The 15,997-nt window shown below is 45.1% G+C and overlaps 1 protein-coding gene across 1 annotated transcript in view; it reads left to right on the top strand.

Annotated features, from left to right (window-relative positions):
* Nucleotides 1–15,997, top strand: part of LOC147426916 (uncharacterized) — a 110,480-nt gene that overhangs the window by 59,538 nt on the left and 34,945 nt on the right. The window lies entirely within an intron of this gene.

Raw genomic sequence — 15,997 nt, 5'->3', positions numbered from 1 at the left:
GCCGAGACAGGGAACACACCTCTGGAGTGAGAGGAGAGAGACTATCCACTTGCCCACTCCACACAGAGACACACACACACACACACACACACACACACACACAAAAACACAGCTCAAAAGAGGAGAACTTCTGATGTTTAGATACAAATGAGCTTGGGCCAACACCAATGGGGCAAACAACTCACACAATATGGGTAAAAGATACCAGATACAATCACAAATTGGAGAAGAAACTTCGCTCATAGGAGAAACTTACATAGAAAAATAGCAGGAAAAGAGTGAGGAATTTGGCAAAATGGATAGCGCCATCGCGTCCGGAACGGCCCAAAACCCCAGTCTACAATGTCAAAGTGCTCAAATCTGACCTCGGATGAGCAGTTTACGGCCAAAACAGGCTCCAAAATGAGCAAAAACACACCTGCGGCTGTTCCTCCTCTCTTCTCCACGTTTTTTCTGGTCTTCTCTCTTTTTTTGCAGTTCCCACACTTAGCTTTATTACTTGGGCACCCTTGGCCTTTTAGATGACCTCAAACGGACCCCGAACAGGCCAAAAACTGACCTCGCAGTGCATAGTTGTCACCTTTTTGCATCATTCGCACACCTGGCACTCAGCTTTTTTCCAATAATGCATCTCGCCACCACGTGAAGTGGCCCCAAAAAGTGGTCCTAATGATGACCTTTCTGCATAACTCTCACAAGAAAACACCCACGTTGTGTCCGTCCTCATCCGCGTGCAAATATTGACCTCGTTCGCCCTCCTGACGCCACTAGATGCCATCTGACGCACCTGCTGACCTCACGTCGTCGGCCCGCGGATAGCTTCCTCGAGAAGTTTTACGCGCTACCAACTCCTCCTTATTGTAGAAAAAACACACTAGTATTGATAATAGTGAAAATCGCTGCACTATGTACATGCTGTCCTACCTGTACACATGTGGGCCCCACGTAACCACCTTGCTATGGAAATTTGGTAATCCTTTATTCGATGCACCATGCATGTGTATGTACATATGCGCAATCCCTTGCTCCAAAAAACTCCTGACAACGTCTATGGGCTGAAAATAGAGAAAAACAACAACTTGTCGCGATTTAAACATCCTTCGTAAGCACTTCTTCGCGATGGTGCTCGCGGCTCGCCTACTCGATCTCAGCGACATCTAGTACACTCAGGGCAGCCATAGGGGTCACCGGTGACATCACCTTCATGGCTGGAAATCTGGGGCAGCCTCCTCCTTCAACTAGTGCTAGCTTTTTTAGCTCTAAATAGCGTGGGAGAGATCGCTTTTAGCAACCGGCAGGAATAGGAGCGGTCCTCCCGGCAAGAATACGGCAAGGTTGGGTGCCTAGGACTAAAAGGGGGAGAGATCGCTTTTTCATCTGCTAAAGAGAGAGAGAGAGAGAGAGAGAGAGAGAGAGAGAGAGAGAGAGAGAGAGAGAGAGAGAGAGAGCAGGACTTCCAGTTGGGACTTGGCTAGCTACTATGGGTCATGATCCGTTATGTACTCGATGTCCTTCGCGACTACATGAGTCACTTGCACACTGTCTTTGGTCATGCTCCTCTTCTCATAGTGTGGCTAGCACTTTGCTTTTTACTTAGCAGAGCCGGTGTTCAGCATGGATTTCTCACTTGGGGATCTGTCTCATGGTTGATGCCGATGCCCGGACCGCATCTTTTCTACGAGGGCTCAGACACAGATCCAGCTCTTATGCTTACCTCGACTGGTTATCGGCGAGGGACTTTGGCTATGTTACCACAGATCGCTTGGCAGGGGGATCCACAGACACGTGATGAAGTTTTTTCAGTCATCACCAGCATTACACTATGGAATGTTTGGAGAGCTCGTTGTCTTCACATTCTCAGTGCAGCTCCACAGCTCCTTCAGGATACCCTCACTGCCATTTGGCTGGACATCATTCACACCCTGATTTGGCAGGGGGATTCTTCCTCAGGTACATCTAGAGCAGCCGAGGCTCGTCGATTTACCTTCCTTCGGCGTTGGGCCCGATCTCCACTCTTCTTCACACTTATAGGTGGCCAGATTACATGGCATTATGCCCCCCCCCTCTGTGGTTTCTCCTCCACTCATCACACAGACCACCATGAGATTGTTCTAGTCGAGTTGTCACTATAGTGGCTCTCACCCTTACATTCAGCTTGTACACCCCACGTGATAGGCTATTTTGGCATCCGTTGGGGATTACATTGTACTCAGTAATATACAGCCCTGATTTTTCCAAAAAAGAGATTACATTGTACTCAGTAATATACAGCCCTGATTTTTCCAAAAAAGAGAGAGAGAGAGAGAGAGAGAGAGAGATGGGGGGAGTGGTATTTTGCTGCTTTTTTTAACCAGTTGGCTGCCCACGGCTGCCCACTTATCAAAGGGGTGGCCGACAATTTTTAAAAACGGTTTTAACCTTTCTAAAAACTGTTTGAACCTGTTAAAAACTCAATAAAGCCTTGTTAGTTGAAAGTAATGCTTACACATTTACAACCTAGGCGTCCCAGGATGCAACCACATGCATAGATGCAATGCAGACATAGACTTTTTCACAGGAGAGCATCTGTTTCTTGAAAAGCAACTCGCTTTCTTAGAATACTGTATTTCCTCAAAGTTTCCTCTGAACCCATCTTCTGTTAGGTGCAGCGGAATGATTGTTTGTGCTTTGCTCAAGATGAGTGCTCCGAACTGTGCTCAAGGTTCCTTTTAGTTCTTATGGAAGGGAGAGCCTTCCGTTCTTAGTGGCAAGTGCTATGATCACGAACAAAGTGAATGGACAACGTGCGTGCAAGTGTATGAGATTGAGAGATAGAGAGACAAGAGAGATATGACACCAGAGACGTTGTAAAACCCTCCTCCGAAGGCCCCACTCTCGTCGGCGAGAGTGGTCTTCTTATGATTGCACAAAGTGGTACAATGACGATGCAATGGACTGATGCAATTTGGGACTATGCCGATGACGACGACGGTGATGACGGCGACGACTTTAGGGCTGAAATCTGTGGTCTTCTAACTGCTGAAAATCTGCAAATCTTTGGGCTGTTTTGGGTGGCTGAAAATGACTGTTTTGGCTGCGTTTTCAAGGGCTGAAAATGGGGGTATCTGCAATGCTTCTAGGGCTGAATGGTCTGCTGTCCACGATAGCTGAAAACGCTACTGTTCTGCTGCGGAATGGCTGAAAACCCAAAACGTTGGCAGATCTGGGGGTTTGGGCAAAAACGCCATGCCAATCTGCAACTTGCTGTTGGCGTTAGTGAAAATGCTGGCTGTTCTGGTATGCTGGCGATGGTGCAACTGCAAACTCCAGGCTTGGGGGATTGTTGGCGAGGATCCGGGCTGAAATCGCCAAGGGCTAGATGGGGATGCTGAGGGAATCCAAAAACGCGAGGGGTTCTTCTATGGCGAGGATGGAGGGACCAAAAACGCCTGGAGTCTTGCTGGGGTTCTGCTAAGAAGCTGCCTGTTGAGCATGTGCTCCTGTTGCCTCCTCTACCAGAAAGTGCTAATTTGGGTTTGCTTATATATTAACTTAGCAAAATTGCCCTACCTACTTTTGTTGGAAAGTCATTTATAAATTATAAGTGAAAAATGTCAAAAATAGTAAAAATAGGCTAAAATCACTGCAAAATTCCCATGACTGAATCTGATGGATTCTGAAGGAAATACTAATGATCATGCTGTGTGCAATTGGAGGATATGCATCTACACTAAGTGACTGGGCATGCACGGTCTACGAATAGACTCACAAAAGTGCCAGATCACTTCTAATCTAGACTGACTGGACTGACTGGACTGACTGAACCCTGATCATGCTGTAGCTTGTCCACGGACACATAGGGTTGGATGTGTCACGTGACATCCCCTCCTTTTCAAAGTGAGGTACTGGTACCGAACTGTATGGCGTCGAGGGAGATCCCCAACAACATCCGGAATCCTGGAAGGGACTCTTTGCCGGCCCACTCTGATGTGTGGGTCGTGCGGTACTTGAACTTCATAAAGGTCTGCAATGCTTGCTTCTTTGGGCCGCGCCGAAAGCGACAAAGTCTTTTGTGGCTCCTTCGATGCTTCAACTTCGTCTAGAGTCACACTTCTTTCGTCTTTAAGAATCTCCATGGCTGAAAATTCCATTTCCAACACAAAACCATGATCATACCCATTCCATGTAAAGTGAAGGAAAAAAATCTTGTCTTCTCTAAAGACTGTGTATGCAATGTAGATGAAGATAGAGACGAAGTGACAACCCGTTCATCAAACACACACAAACAATGAGATCGAATCTTTCTCGTATGATCTAGAGCAATCAATGGAAATGCCCATGCTTGGTGCTCATACTCTTATGTGCTCGTTCGGAAACTGTGCCATGCCAAAGAAGAGACATGGAATGTGACTTCCTGACATACATACTTTTCAGCTTTTCATGAAAAATCCGCATACATTCGTGCTCATCCATGAGAGAAACGTGTTCAACATACAATATGTCATGCCTAGGAAAAGGGATCACATAACGATGCTGACTAAAATATAGGAAACAATCACGAATGAAACATTCGAACCATGCGTGCGTATCAATTATGCAAAAACATAATACTCCCTGTAAGGGTTCTTTGGACCTAGGCTCGAGAGCCAAGATCGATTCTTCGTGATTGATCGAATCTGCAACGAGGTTAGCTTCGCTAGAAAAAGCATCAACTAACACCTCATCCATGTGAACAATCACATCTTCTTCATGCAACTCATCATGCTTGTGAGAAATCACATCTTGATCATGCAAATCATCATGCTTGTCTTTGTCATCCAAATTATCATGTAAATCATTGTCAATCAAATCATCATGGCTTCTCATAATCATGCAAGTTTTGTTTGTCATGCTGTGGAGAAAAAGAGATTGAGAGAGTCTCCTTATCCCGAATCCTTTCAATCTTGTCCTTCGTACTAGCAATGAGAGATGGAGAATGAGCAATGTCCTCTCCATGAATGACAATAGGAGAACCACTTGTGGCATTGAGAGTTATAGTGTTAGTCATAAAATCCATGAGACCGTTATTATCACGAAACAACATATCACATCCGGAGAGAGGAGAAACAACAAATCTTCTAGTGAAGGCAATCTGTTGAATTGCAAACAACACATCAAGGCACTCCTCCGTGATGAGAGTGTCCATACCGGGACAAAAGCTAGAGACCCCGATAGGAGATCTCGGACTAACTTCGAGGCGGGCTCTCTCAACAAGAGAGGAACTGATTACATCATGCATACTACCTGGGTCAAACAATATGACAAAACGGTGCCCCGACGTACGACCATAACATTTAATGAGAGAATCATCAATGGGAGGGTCTTGAGAAACTTGGGGCACACTCGTGTTATCATTCATTGCATTGACACAGGAAGTGGGTTTTGTGGATTCTTTAGATTCATTCGATTCAAGCTTAGGACATGTTCTTTTTATGTGACCCTTAATGTGACAATGAAAACAACGACCTTCCTTAGAATAAGTGCTTTGCTCTTCCGACGTGATGTATCCTCCTACAATTCCTTGTGCTACCTTTTCATATGGAGTAAGCTTAGGTTTAGCAATTGTGTTAGCCTTACCCTTAGATTCATTGGAAGAATTCTTTTCTAAGAGACTGTTGGAAGATTGGTTAGAATTCTTACCATTCTTACCATTCTTACCGTTTTTACCGTTCTGAGGGTTCTGAGAAGTCTGCGAGGTACTTGTGGAAGTCTTGTTCTCCTTAGGCTTTCCCTTGTTGTGCTTCATCTCCTGTGCGAGAGCAATCGCTACCGGCTTGTTGAGATCGATTGGATCGAGTACCTCGACATCGTACTTGATATACTCGTCCAATCCAAAGAGAAAAGCCTCTTTGCGCTCATCATCCGATTTCCGTAATTGAGTACCGAGCTGCAAAACACGATTAGAAAAAGACATGACTGGCATACCATTTTGCTTAAGAGAGCGCCAATCGTCCTTCAATCGTGTGAGGTACTGAGGTGGCATAAACCGCGCCTTGAGCTTGTCTTGGAAATCAACCCAATTGAAGGAAAGGGGCGTGAATCCATCGGCTTCCTCTAGGTGCGCGGCTAACTGTGCCTCTTGCCATGCGTGGTACCAATTTATAGCATCACCGGCAAAGGTACATAGCTGTTGTCAAAACTTTGCTATTTCCTGTCTTCTTAGTTGTCGCAAAATAAGCATTAAATTGATGCAACCAAGAATGAATAATCGTAGCATCCATCTTACCGTCATACTTACTGAAAGTCAACTTCTCTGTGACTGGATGGTTGGAATCCGCGTCGTGGCTTGCACCACTTGATGAACTCCCATGATCTTTGGGTGGTTCGGTCTTCGAGGCAAGTACCTGTCGAACCAATTCTTGAGTTCGTAGTTCTCTTTGAGCTTCACGCTCGGTCTCCAAGGCCGCGCTTCGTGCTGCCGCTTCCTTCTTTCTTAGTTCTTTTCTTTCTTATCGTGCGTTGCGTTCGTGTTCTAAAGCAAGGCGATTTTCTTCTTGTTGTGCGGCAAATCTTGCGTTTCTTTCGCCGCGCTCGCGGTCCTTAGCTACTTGTTCACGGTCCTTAGCTTCTTGTTGTTCTGCCTTGCTTGCGAGTTGTGCCAACGCAACTCGATTCATTTCTTGTTGTTGTGCCATCATGTCCAACATCGACTCGACCATCATCTCCATAGGAGTTAGTACAACTCGTGGCGTAGATGACGAAGGGCGAGGGTCGAAAAAATCTCCTGGTGGGGAAAAATCTTCGTCGCCTCTCTCATGCTCATCACCTGTATGCGAAGTATCCATTCCGCTATGGGTGACGACCATGCACTATGATCTTTGGTTCTTAAGTTGACGAGGAACTTGGGTTCGTGAGGGTCTTGGTTCTTGGGTTCTTGAGGATCTTGAGGTTCTTGAGGTTTTCTTTCACTTGCAAATCGCGTTTGAGAAGGATCTTCTCTTCACCCGAGTTCTACTCTTTTCCGTGGGCGCACCCGCACCCTTGGCGGCTTTGCGCTCACACCAAGGTTGCTTTTTCCCACCTTACGTCGATTGGCTGGCTGCTAAGTGCACGGTCCGCTCTCAATGAGTGAAAAGAGACACAAGAGGAGGTTGGACAAGCCCTTCTTTCGTGGGATTCCTGTCACTCTTCAACAAAACACGATTAGAAATCGACACGCCCAAGCGAACTTGGGTTCGTGCGACCTCAACAAGCAAATAAAAATTTCTTGTGGTTCTTCTAGTTCTTTCCTTGAGTGATACAGAACACTGCCAAAGCTCTGATACCAATGTTAGGTGCAGCGGAATGATTGTTTGCGCTTTGCTCAAGATGAGTGCTCCGAACTGTGCTCAAGGTTCCTTTTAGTTCTTATGGAAGGGAGAGCCTTCCTTTCTTAGTGGCAAGTGCTATGATCACGAACAAAGTGAATGGACAACGTGCGTGCAAGTGTATGAGATTGAGAGATAGAGAGACAAGAGAGATATGACACCAGAGACGTTGTAAAACCCTCCTCCGAAGGCCCCACTCTCGTCGGCGAGAGTGGTCTTCTTATGATTGCACAAAGTGGTACAATGACGATGCAATGGACTGATGCAATTTGGGACTATGCCGATGACGACGACGGTGATGACGGCGACGACTTTAGGGCTGAAATCTGTGGTCTTCTAACTGCTGAAAATCTGCAAATCTTTGGGCTGTTTTGGGTGGCTGAAAATGACTGTTTTGGCTGCGTTTTCAAGGGCTGAAAATGGGGGTCTCTGCAATGCTTCTAGGGCTGAATGGTCTGCTGTCCACGAAGGCTGAAAACGCTACTGTTCTGCTGCGGAATGGCTGAAAACCCAAAACGCTGGCAGATCTGGGGGTTTGGACAAAAACGCTATGCCAATTTGCAACTTGCTGTTGGCGTTAGTGAAAACGCTGGCTGTTGTGGTATGTTGGCGATGGTGCAACTGCAAACGCCAGGCTTGGGGGATTTTTGGCGAGGATCCGGGCCGAAATCGCCAAGGGCTAGATGGGGATGCTGAGGGAATCCAAAAACGCTAGGGGTTCTTCTATGGCGAGGATGGAGGGACCAAAAACGCCTGGAGTCTTGCTTGGGTTCTGTTGAGAAGGTGCCTGTTGAGCATGTGCTCCTGTTGCCTCCTCTACCAGAAAGTGCTAACTTGGGTTTGCTTATATATTAACTTAGCAAAATTGCCCTACCTACTTTTATTGGAAAGTCACTCAAAAATAATAAGTGAAAAATGTCAAAAACAGGGAAAATAGGCTAAAATCACTGGAAAATTCCCATGAGTGAATCTGATGGATTCTGAAGGGAATAATAATGATCATGTTGCGTGCAACTGGAGGATATGCATCTACACTAAGTGACTGGGCATGCACGGTCTACGAATAGACTCACAAAAGTGTCAGATCACTACTAATCTAGACTGACTGGAGTGACTGAACCCTAATCATGCTGTAGCTTGTCCATGGACACATAGGGTTGGATGTGTCACGTGACATCTTCATTCAAGTGCTTGCTCATCCTTGTGCACAATTCTAACACAACTCGGAATTTCCTTTTGTCTATGGAATATTCCCTTTCTGATGCCCCCGTCCCCACCATGTGACGCATCAGGAATACCCATCACCTAGTCCTTTCTCACGAAACTTGCGGTACAATCTCCTTCCCAATGCTCTATGTTACCCATCCTATGACGCATCGGAGATGTCCGTTCCCGTATGGTCCTATACTTGTTCCCGATGCTCCTTGTCAACCATCCGATGTGATGCATTAGAAGTACCCGTTCTTGGGGCCCTTACAGATATTCCCGTTAATAGTGCTCCCATTATTGCTCTGAATGACGCACTAGAAATATTTGTATTCGGATGTCTGCAGTGAGAAATACCTTGTCACTTAAAAATCCAATAATTCATTTTAGAATTGTTTTTTCTTCAGATAAAGCCAATTTAACAACACTTAAAGTGGTATCAAAGCTTATTGCGTGTGCTGTTATGAAAGCATACTTGTCCTATCAAAGAGCAGTCAGGAAGATTCTTATTAGCCACTCCCATCCTTAGTCCATCGCGCATTGGGTGTGCTTTCATCTTGATCACTCTTTCCTAATGGGCATAGCCCATAAAGAACCCACAACCACTTGCTCTACAAATCGTAGTACGATCTTATGGACCTGGACGAAGGGCGTGGAGATTGTATAGAAAAATTCTTTTCGTTTCCTTTTTTAGGAGAGAAATCGATCCTACATGAACCTAAAGATAGAAGCTATGGAGTGGGACGAAGAAGAAATGAGAAGAGAAGGAAGAGAAGAAGAAAAGGAGTTCGTTTTGGCCCTAAAATGCTAAAAAAACATGCTTTTTGATGTTTTTCTGTGCTGCAGAGACCTCTAAAAATCTCTAATGGTTGAGAATTTGGATATGCGACAGAAGGAAAAGTTGATCCCTTCTGAAGATTCTTAGAGCGAACACGGTCAACCAAATGATCCCTTAACTTGGTCCCAGAGCAAACCCGCTCATCAAGTAAACCAGGCTTTCAAATCTAGAATTCCACGAGCGGAGGAATTCTAGAGAGAGTGTTCCTTCACTTGTTCAAAAAGCACTACCATACTGTTCCTTACCAGGTAGGGGGATGTGGGCTTATAGGGTACTCAAGCTTAGTGAAAGCTTTTCTTTGCTTGAAAGCTTGGAATGGTTTGTTCATAATGTCCTACGTGCAGTAGGAGGTAATTTATTGGTGGAGAACTACCGGATACCAAATCAATTAGAACCTTTTGAATTGTTTAGCAAAGCGTTTAATCTCATAGAACAATGTTTCAACGTGATCCTTCTCTCATAAACACTCTAGATTCTTGAGCATCATGCTCTTGTCGCCTTCTCGGAGAATTCAAAGTGTTGTCGACTTCCTGCAGATAATTTTTTTTCCCTCTTATGTGAGCTTTTCATGCAGGACTTAGGGTTCCGCCTGCTTACTTCTATCTTGACTTGTCATGGCTTCTTCATGTATCTTCCTAGAGTCGTCTTCCTTTACAGAGAAAGAGAGGAGACCATGCTCTGATACCACTGTCACAAACGGGAGTGCATAACAGTATAAAGTACACTCGTATAACATAAACTTATCACTTAATACCAAAGCTAGAGAACATATATATATATATATATATATATATATATATATATATATATATATATATATATATATATATATATATATATATATATATATATATATAGAGAGAGAGAGAGAGAGAGAGAGAGAGAGAGAGAGAGAGAGAGAGAGAGAATACTGGGGACCAGAAGATAGACTGGTCCTCCCCGTAAAAGTATCTTTATTACTTGGAAGTTGGGAGAAGTCTATACAAGCACTTGAACCGAACGTATTTCCACGTTTGTTCTAGAATCATACTTCATGATACTCAGAAGCCTCGGCTTCCTAGTCCTAGGGTAGAACCCTATTTCAAGGAACTTCGTTCCCATCCTCGAGAACCAAGGTTCTCGCCTTTAAATCTTACCTTCCAAACTCAGGGCATAGCATCCCTCCTACCCGTTTTGGATTGTATTCCCAGAGTGGTCTTCCTGCAGAACAACTTTGTTTTCTTGGACGCGAAGTCCTTCCTTGGGAATCTCAACTTCTGGACCCCAAGACGAGTCTACCGCTCTTGGATCTGTGGATTTACTCCCAAACACAGGGTGCGAAACCCTTGGGCTGATCTGGCTCTAATTCCTATCAGCTCTTTTCTCCTGCAGAGGCTCATGCCTTCCTGTGCTCCTACTCTCTCGCGAAGAGGAAGTACACCTACAAACAAATACTCAGGGATCATAACATGAAAAATGTTACCTTCAAATTCTCGATGCTCGGACCCAGCTCGGTTCTCCAAAAGTAACCTTTTTGGAAGAGATCTCTATGGTGTAAAACTTCTTGCAAGACTTGTGATTGTACGGCTAATAGATCCTATTGTCGGTAATATTCATAGTGGATTGCTTGCAAGAGCCACAAGGATTGTTCTATGATCTCTCTACATTACGAGGTTAGACTTGACACTTCGAGCATTTTGGCCTTTCTTCATGAGGAGTTTGCTTAGTGTCTCCATCTGGCCCCCCCCCTCTCTCTCTCTCTCCCCCCCCCCCCCCCCCCCCAAAAAAAAAATAAAAATAAAAAATCCCATCTACTCCTCCTTATTGTTACCTAGCCCCTACCCTGTTACCTCACCCACTCACGCTGATGTTTGTATATCCTGGAAGGTCCGCAGATCTCTATCCCAATATTTACCATAAGGTAGGGCTTCTTTTAAATGCCCAAGGAAGGTGAGAAAGAGGGTGTATGTCACGAGGACGTGGCAACTGTAACCTTAGTTGTTGGTTTCTTTCCCTTGATTTTTGTTTAATTTTTGAGACCTTCTTTTTTAAGTTGCAAAAGGCCGGACATTGTATGGCCAGTGTGAAATAGTAGTTTCACCCGCAGACGGGAAGTTGGTCGGCACTGGAATTAGAGCAGTAAAAGGGTGTCTAGGCTCAGTTCAAAGTCATTTAGGTCCCCTCGCGACACTTAATAAGTTGGTAGATACTAGGAAACTAACTCAAATGAGGCATAGCGTCAAGGTGGGGTCGCCAAGAGAAAATCACCTTAGATTTGGGCTACATTGAATTTTTGGATGTGGTTCCAGTGGTGAAAGATGGTCAAATGACCATTGAGAGTCCAATGGAAGCATCTCCTCTGCTGCAAAGTCAACTGATGCACGAGTTGAGAGATTTTTAAGTGGGAAGCCCAATGTGCGGAAATTGCATGCATGAGTGCCGATGCTTTTCCTCTGCTGCAAAGTCAACTGATGCACGAGTTAAAAGATTTTTAAGTGGGAAGCCCAATTCGCAAAAATTGCATGCATGACTGCCAAGTGGCACTTTTTGGCCAATTCACCAAAAATGTGAAGGGGGGGCGAGTAGAAATCAGCAAGGGGGGGCCTTCTTTCATTTCTTGCCACCGGTTAAGAGCTATCGTGTGCAAGCTTTCCCTCTCATGTAAAGTGTGGTGCAAGAAGTGATGTCCTGCACACTCTACATTGCTCTCTCTCCCCCCTACGTGCAGTAACGTGATGCCCCACAAGAGGGCTCTTCATTTGACCTATGTACAGTTGTGTGGTCGTACGCTTCTATGCCGAGGCAAGAGCCTCTTTGAGCAGGAACAGGAGTAGCTAACTGCTACTCCAAAAGCAGGCACCGGTGAGGGTGATAACCTCACCTTACAGGTGCATTTTCAGCGCTGTTTTTGGGCTGTTTTGTAGCCGTATGGATGCGAGAAGCATTGGGAACATGCCCCATTGTTAGAGGACAGTTCCGGGATTGTTAAGGGCTGAAAACAGGGTAAAAACCAGTAAATACAGGGAGCTGTAATTGCTGTTTTTGGGCTGAAAACAGAGGGTTTATGTCTTTGGAAGCGAGTTTCAGCAGGGGGATTTGATCTGGGCGAGTTTTGGGGCCGTTATGTTGCCAAAATTTTGCCAGAAGAAGTGGGATCTAGTTGGATACAGGTGAAGATCCCCAGGACTCCAGTTTTGTAACTACACCTCTAAAGGAATAAAGAAATACCGAAAGGGGCGCCAATTTTTGGGGCCTACAGGTTGTTGGTGTCTGCTCCGAGCATTCTAACATCCGAGCCGTGTGCGCTTTGAAGTGTTAATTCCCATTGAAGTTTCTCTGCGTATTAAAGTAAAGTAAAGTTTCGGGTGAAAGTGTAACAGACTTGGACACTCCAAGTCGAGATTTTACTTCGACACCACAAGAATTCACTTCAAAACATTTCACAGCTCACAATTGATTCGACACTTGCCCGACGGAGTTCTGTGCCTAGAGATATTGGCCCCAAAGACTGGCGCCCCTTTCGGTATTCTTTTTGTATTAATCTGCAACTCAAAAGTTCAAGTGAGTGGGAGGCTCTCACTCTTAGACTCTGCGTCCAGATGCTCTGGGAAGTGGGCACAAGGGATGCCCAAAAGCAAAGCCCCAAAAGTTGAAAATCAAAAGCCTTCAAAATAAAGCATCTTCAATTCTCCTTTCACAAGCCCTCATTAGGGAATTAAAGCAACGCCCTAAAGCTTCTAAAGCTTTGCGTAGAATTCTCCTTGCGTGGACCAAAGCAGCCCCAAAATTGCCGCAAAATCTGCCCACGCAAAAGCTGCCATGTCAGTTGTACAGATTCCGTGATCTGCGCCGCATTTTCCGGTCTGTTCGTATGGTGCCTGCCACTTCAGCATTCCAGCAAGGTAATCCGTGTGACTGTCCATGCCAGTCGGGAGTAGGTGTACTGTGTGTGTACTGGGCAGTCACGTCACTAGTTTGTGACATACCCCCCTCTTGGAAGCATTGTAATCGCCTTCTATTACACCTCCAAAACAGACAGAAGCCATAAACTGTCTTGCAGACACTGGCTGTTAGTACCGACGCACTAGGAACACACATCTAGCACATGTACCAAATCGACAGTCACATCACACGACATCACATGACATCACTTGACATCACAGGACATCACATGACAAGTCACATTCAAAAGTCATTCGGTCTTAGAGCATGATTAATCGGCAATGCAATTAGAAATCGCATCTAGATCCACTCAGGATCTCATAGATGCCTGATTGACTAATCCCTATTGCAACCATGTCTTTCGAGATCATTCAGACCAAAATGCTGCAATCATTTCGTCTATCTGTTCCTGCACTTAAAAAAGTCAAGAACAAATCAATATCATATTATCGGGAATTCAAGTTCATAGAGTCATTACAGCAGAATACTGTCAGCTCTCAGTATCCCTGAAGCTCAAAGAGACATCAGTGACTCTGGTATCATAAATCGAGACATCTGTTGACAGAGGAGCAGAGTAACTCCCCTCTTGTGCATACCCGCTGCACCAGATATCTGGCCAAGCTGAATTTGGGGTTCCATTTGGAATAGACTATGCTAAACCAAAAGCTTGAAGATAAAGATTCACAATCTGAGGAGAATCTGCTAGGTCCTTCTCCTCCATCCACTTCGCATCCAATGCAGGATAGTTCTTGAATTTAACCAAGCCTCGAGCACTGGAGCTACGGAAATCCAGACGGCCACGATTGAGGAGAGGGGCTACACAGCATCGACGGAGACTACCGCAGAGGATTCGAGCCATACTCTCTCGACATCCAGAGTGCAAATGAGGATGGACTCTAGTAGTAGTAGTATTTTGTTCTAGTCTTTTTGTACCCAAACATGGTATCAGATTCACAATTTTGTAACAGTTTGGTCTCATAGGTTATTTTGGCCTTTTGAAGACATTAATATAACATTTCATTTCATCTCTCTCTCTCTCTCTCTCTCTCTCTCTCTCTCTCTCTCTCTCTCTCTCTAGCAGAGATGAGACCAGCCAGAGAGGAGTGATACATGGCACATCACTAGCAGAGGAATACTGAGTGATCGAGCAATAGAGCTGGAGAGATCCAGGAGGCCTAGGGTGAGGGGATATTCCCATTGATGGAGGAGGTTCTAGTAGAGGATCAAATCTATATTGGTGAGACATGGAAGACGCCTTGTGCAGACTCTCACCATGGAGGACATCGACACGATCATGGAGCGACCAATGTGAGCCATCTCTTGATTCTGATACACATATCCACCATTTTGTATCTGTTCTCTGAGATACACAATGCACACTCACTATGTACCTCTCAGGCTTTTGATACCCACGTTTTACAGCTCTAGTAGTGTTTTTGTTTAGATAGTTTTTTTCTTTCTTTCTATCCAAGCATTGTATCAGATTCAACATGATGTAACTCTTTGGTCTCGTAGGTCAATATGGCCTTTAAAAGACGTCAATATAACCTTTCATTTCATTTTCTCTCTCTCTCTCTCTCTCTCTCTCTCTCTCTCTCTCTCTCTCTCTCTCTCTCTGGGAGATACAACAGAGTACCGGCAGAGGCCATGACATACCCCTTGTGTGACATGGAGCCTGAGACAGAGTTGCACTACACATGCCGCTGCCCCGTCTACTACGAGATACGAGGCCGCTTCCATTGCTTGTTCAGAGAGGGTTTTGGACCACTCTCCAAAGTCATGGGATACGAGGATGAGAGATGCTTGGGTTTGTTCTTGCTCGAGCTGCGCAGACACAGAGATAGCCTGATGAGTGGAGAGGCTAGCCAGTCTCAGAGACGGATCAGAGATTTCTTTAGAGTAGACGCTGGACAGCTGCAGGAGCTACTCCCACAGCAGAGCTCACATTCGTCTCACACTAGAGGCACACTGATCGACCGAGCGATTGAGCTGAGGAAATCCAGGCGCCCACGACTGCGGAGGACTACACAGCATCGACGGAGGCTACATCAGATGATTCGGAGCACTCTGGCCAGGCATGCACGACGCCTGGTCAGACTACTGACCATGGAGGAGATTGATGAGATCCACCAACGACCAATGTTGGATCTCCTATGATTTAGCTATCCCAGCCAGCTGCTCATTTTGCTTAGTTCACATCGACCAGCTTAGGATCCCATAGTATTTTTTGTTTTGTTATGTTGTTATTTTGTTACTCTGACTTTGTATCTGATCCACCACATTGTAACTTTCTGGTCTCATAGGTCACTTTGGCCTTTTGAAGACGTTAATATAACATTTCATTTCATTTCATCTCTATCTCTCTCTCTCTCTCTCTCTCTCTCTCTCTCTCATTACTCGGTCTGACAACAATTTGGAGGGGCATATGTACTATGTAGAGCTTGATTTGTGGTCATCCCTTGAGTTGTTGCATTGGCCATTGGAGTATAATATTAATCTCCTCCAGAATGCAAGATTTAGGAGGCCTTGAGCGTTGTCGATCGATAATGTCGGGAATCCTGCTCTGCACATTACCTTGTGTGATGGCATCTGGGTGAGTCATGGCTGTGATGAATGAGTTTTTTTTGTTAATTCTTGCTAATTTGTATGGAAAGATTTTGAAGCTGGCATCTCATCATCATGAGTCTCAGGTCTGCTTTATGTGAGA

Source organism: Adiantum capillus-veneris, chromosome 24, assembly GCF_014529385.1.
Source record: "Adiantum capillus-veneris isolate H3 chromosome 24, ASM1452938v2, whole genome shotgun sequence".
NCBI lineage: Eukaryota > Viridiplantae > Streptophyta > Polypodiopsida > Polypodiales > Pteridaceae > Adiantum > Adiantum capillus-veneris.
The sequence above is the reverse complement of the archived record's forward strand: the minus strand, read 5'-3'. Positions and strand labels throughout refer to the sequence as shown.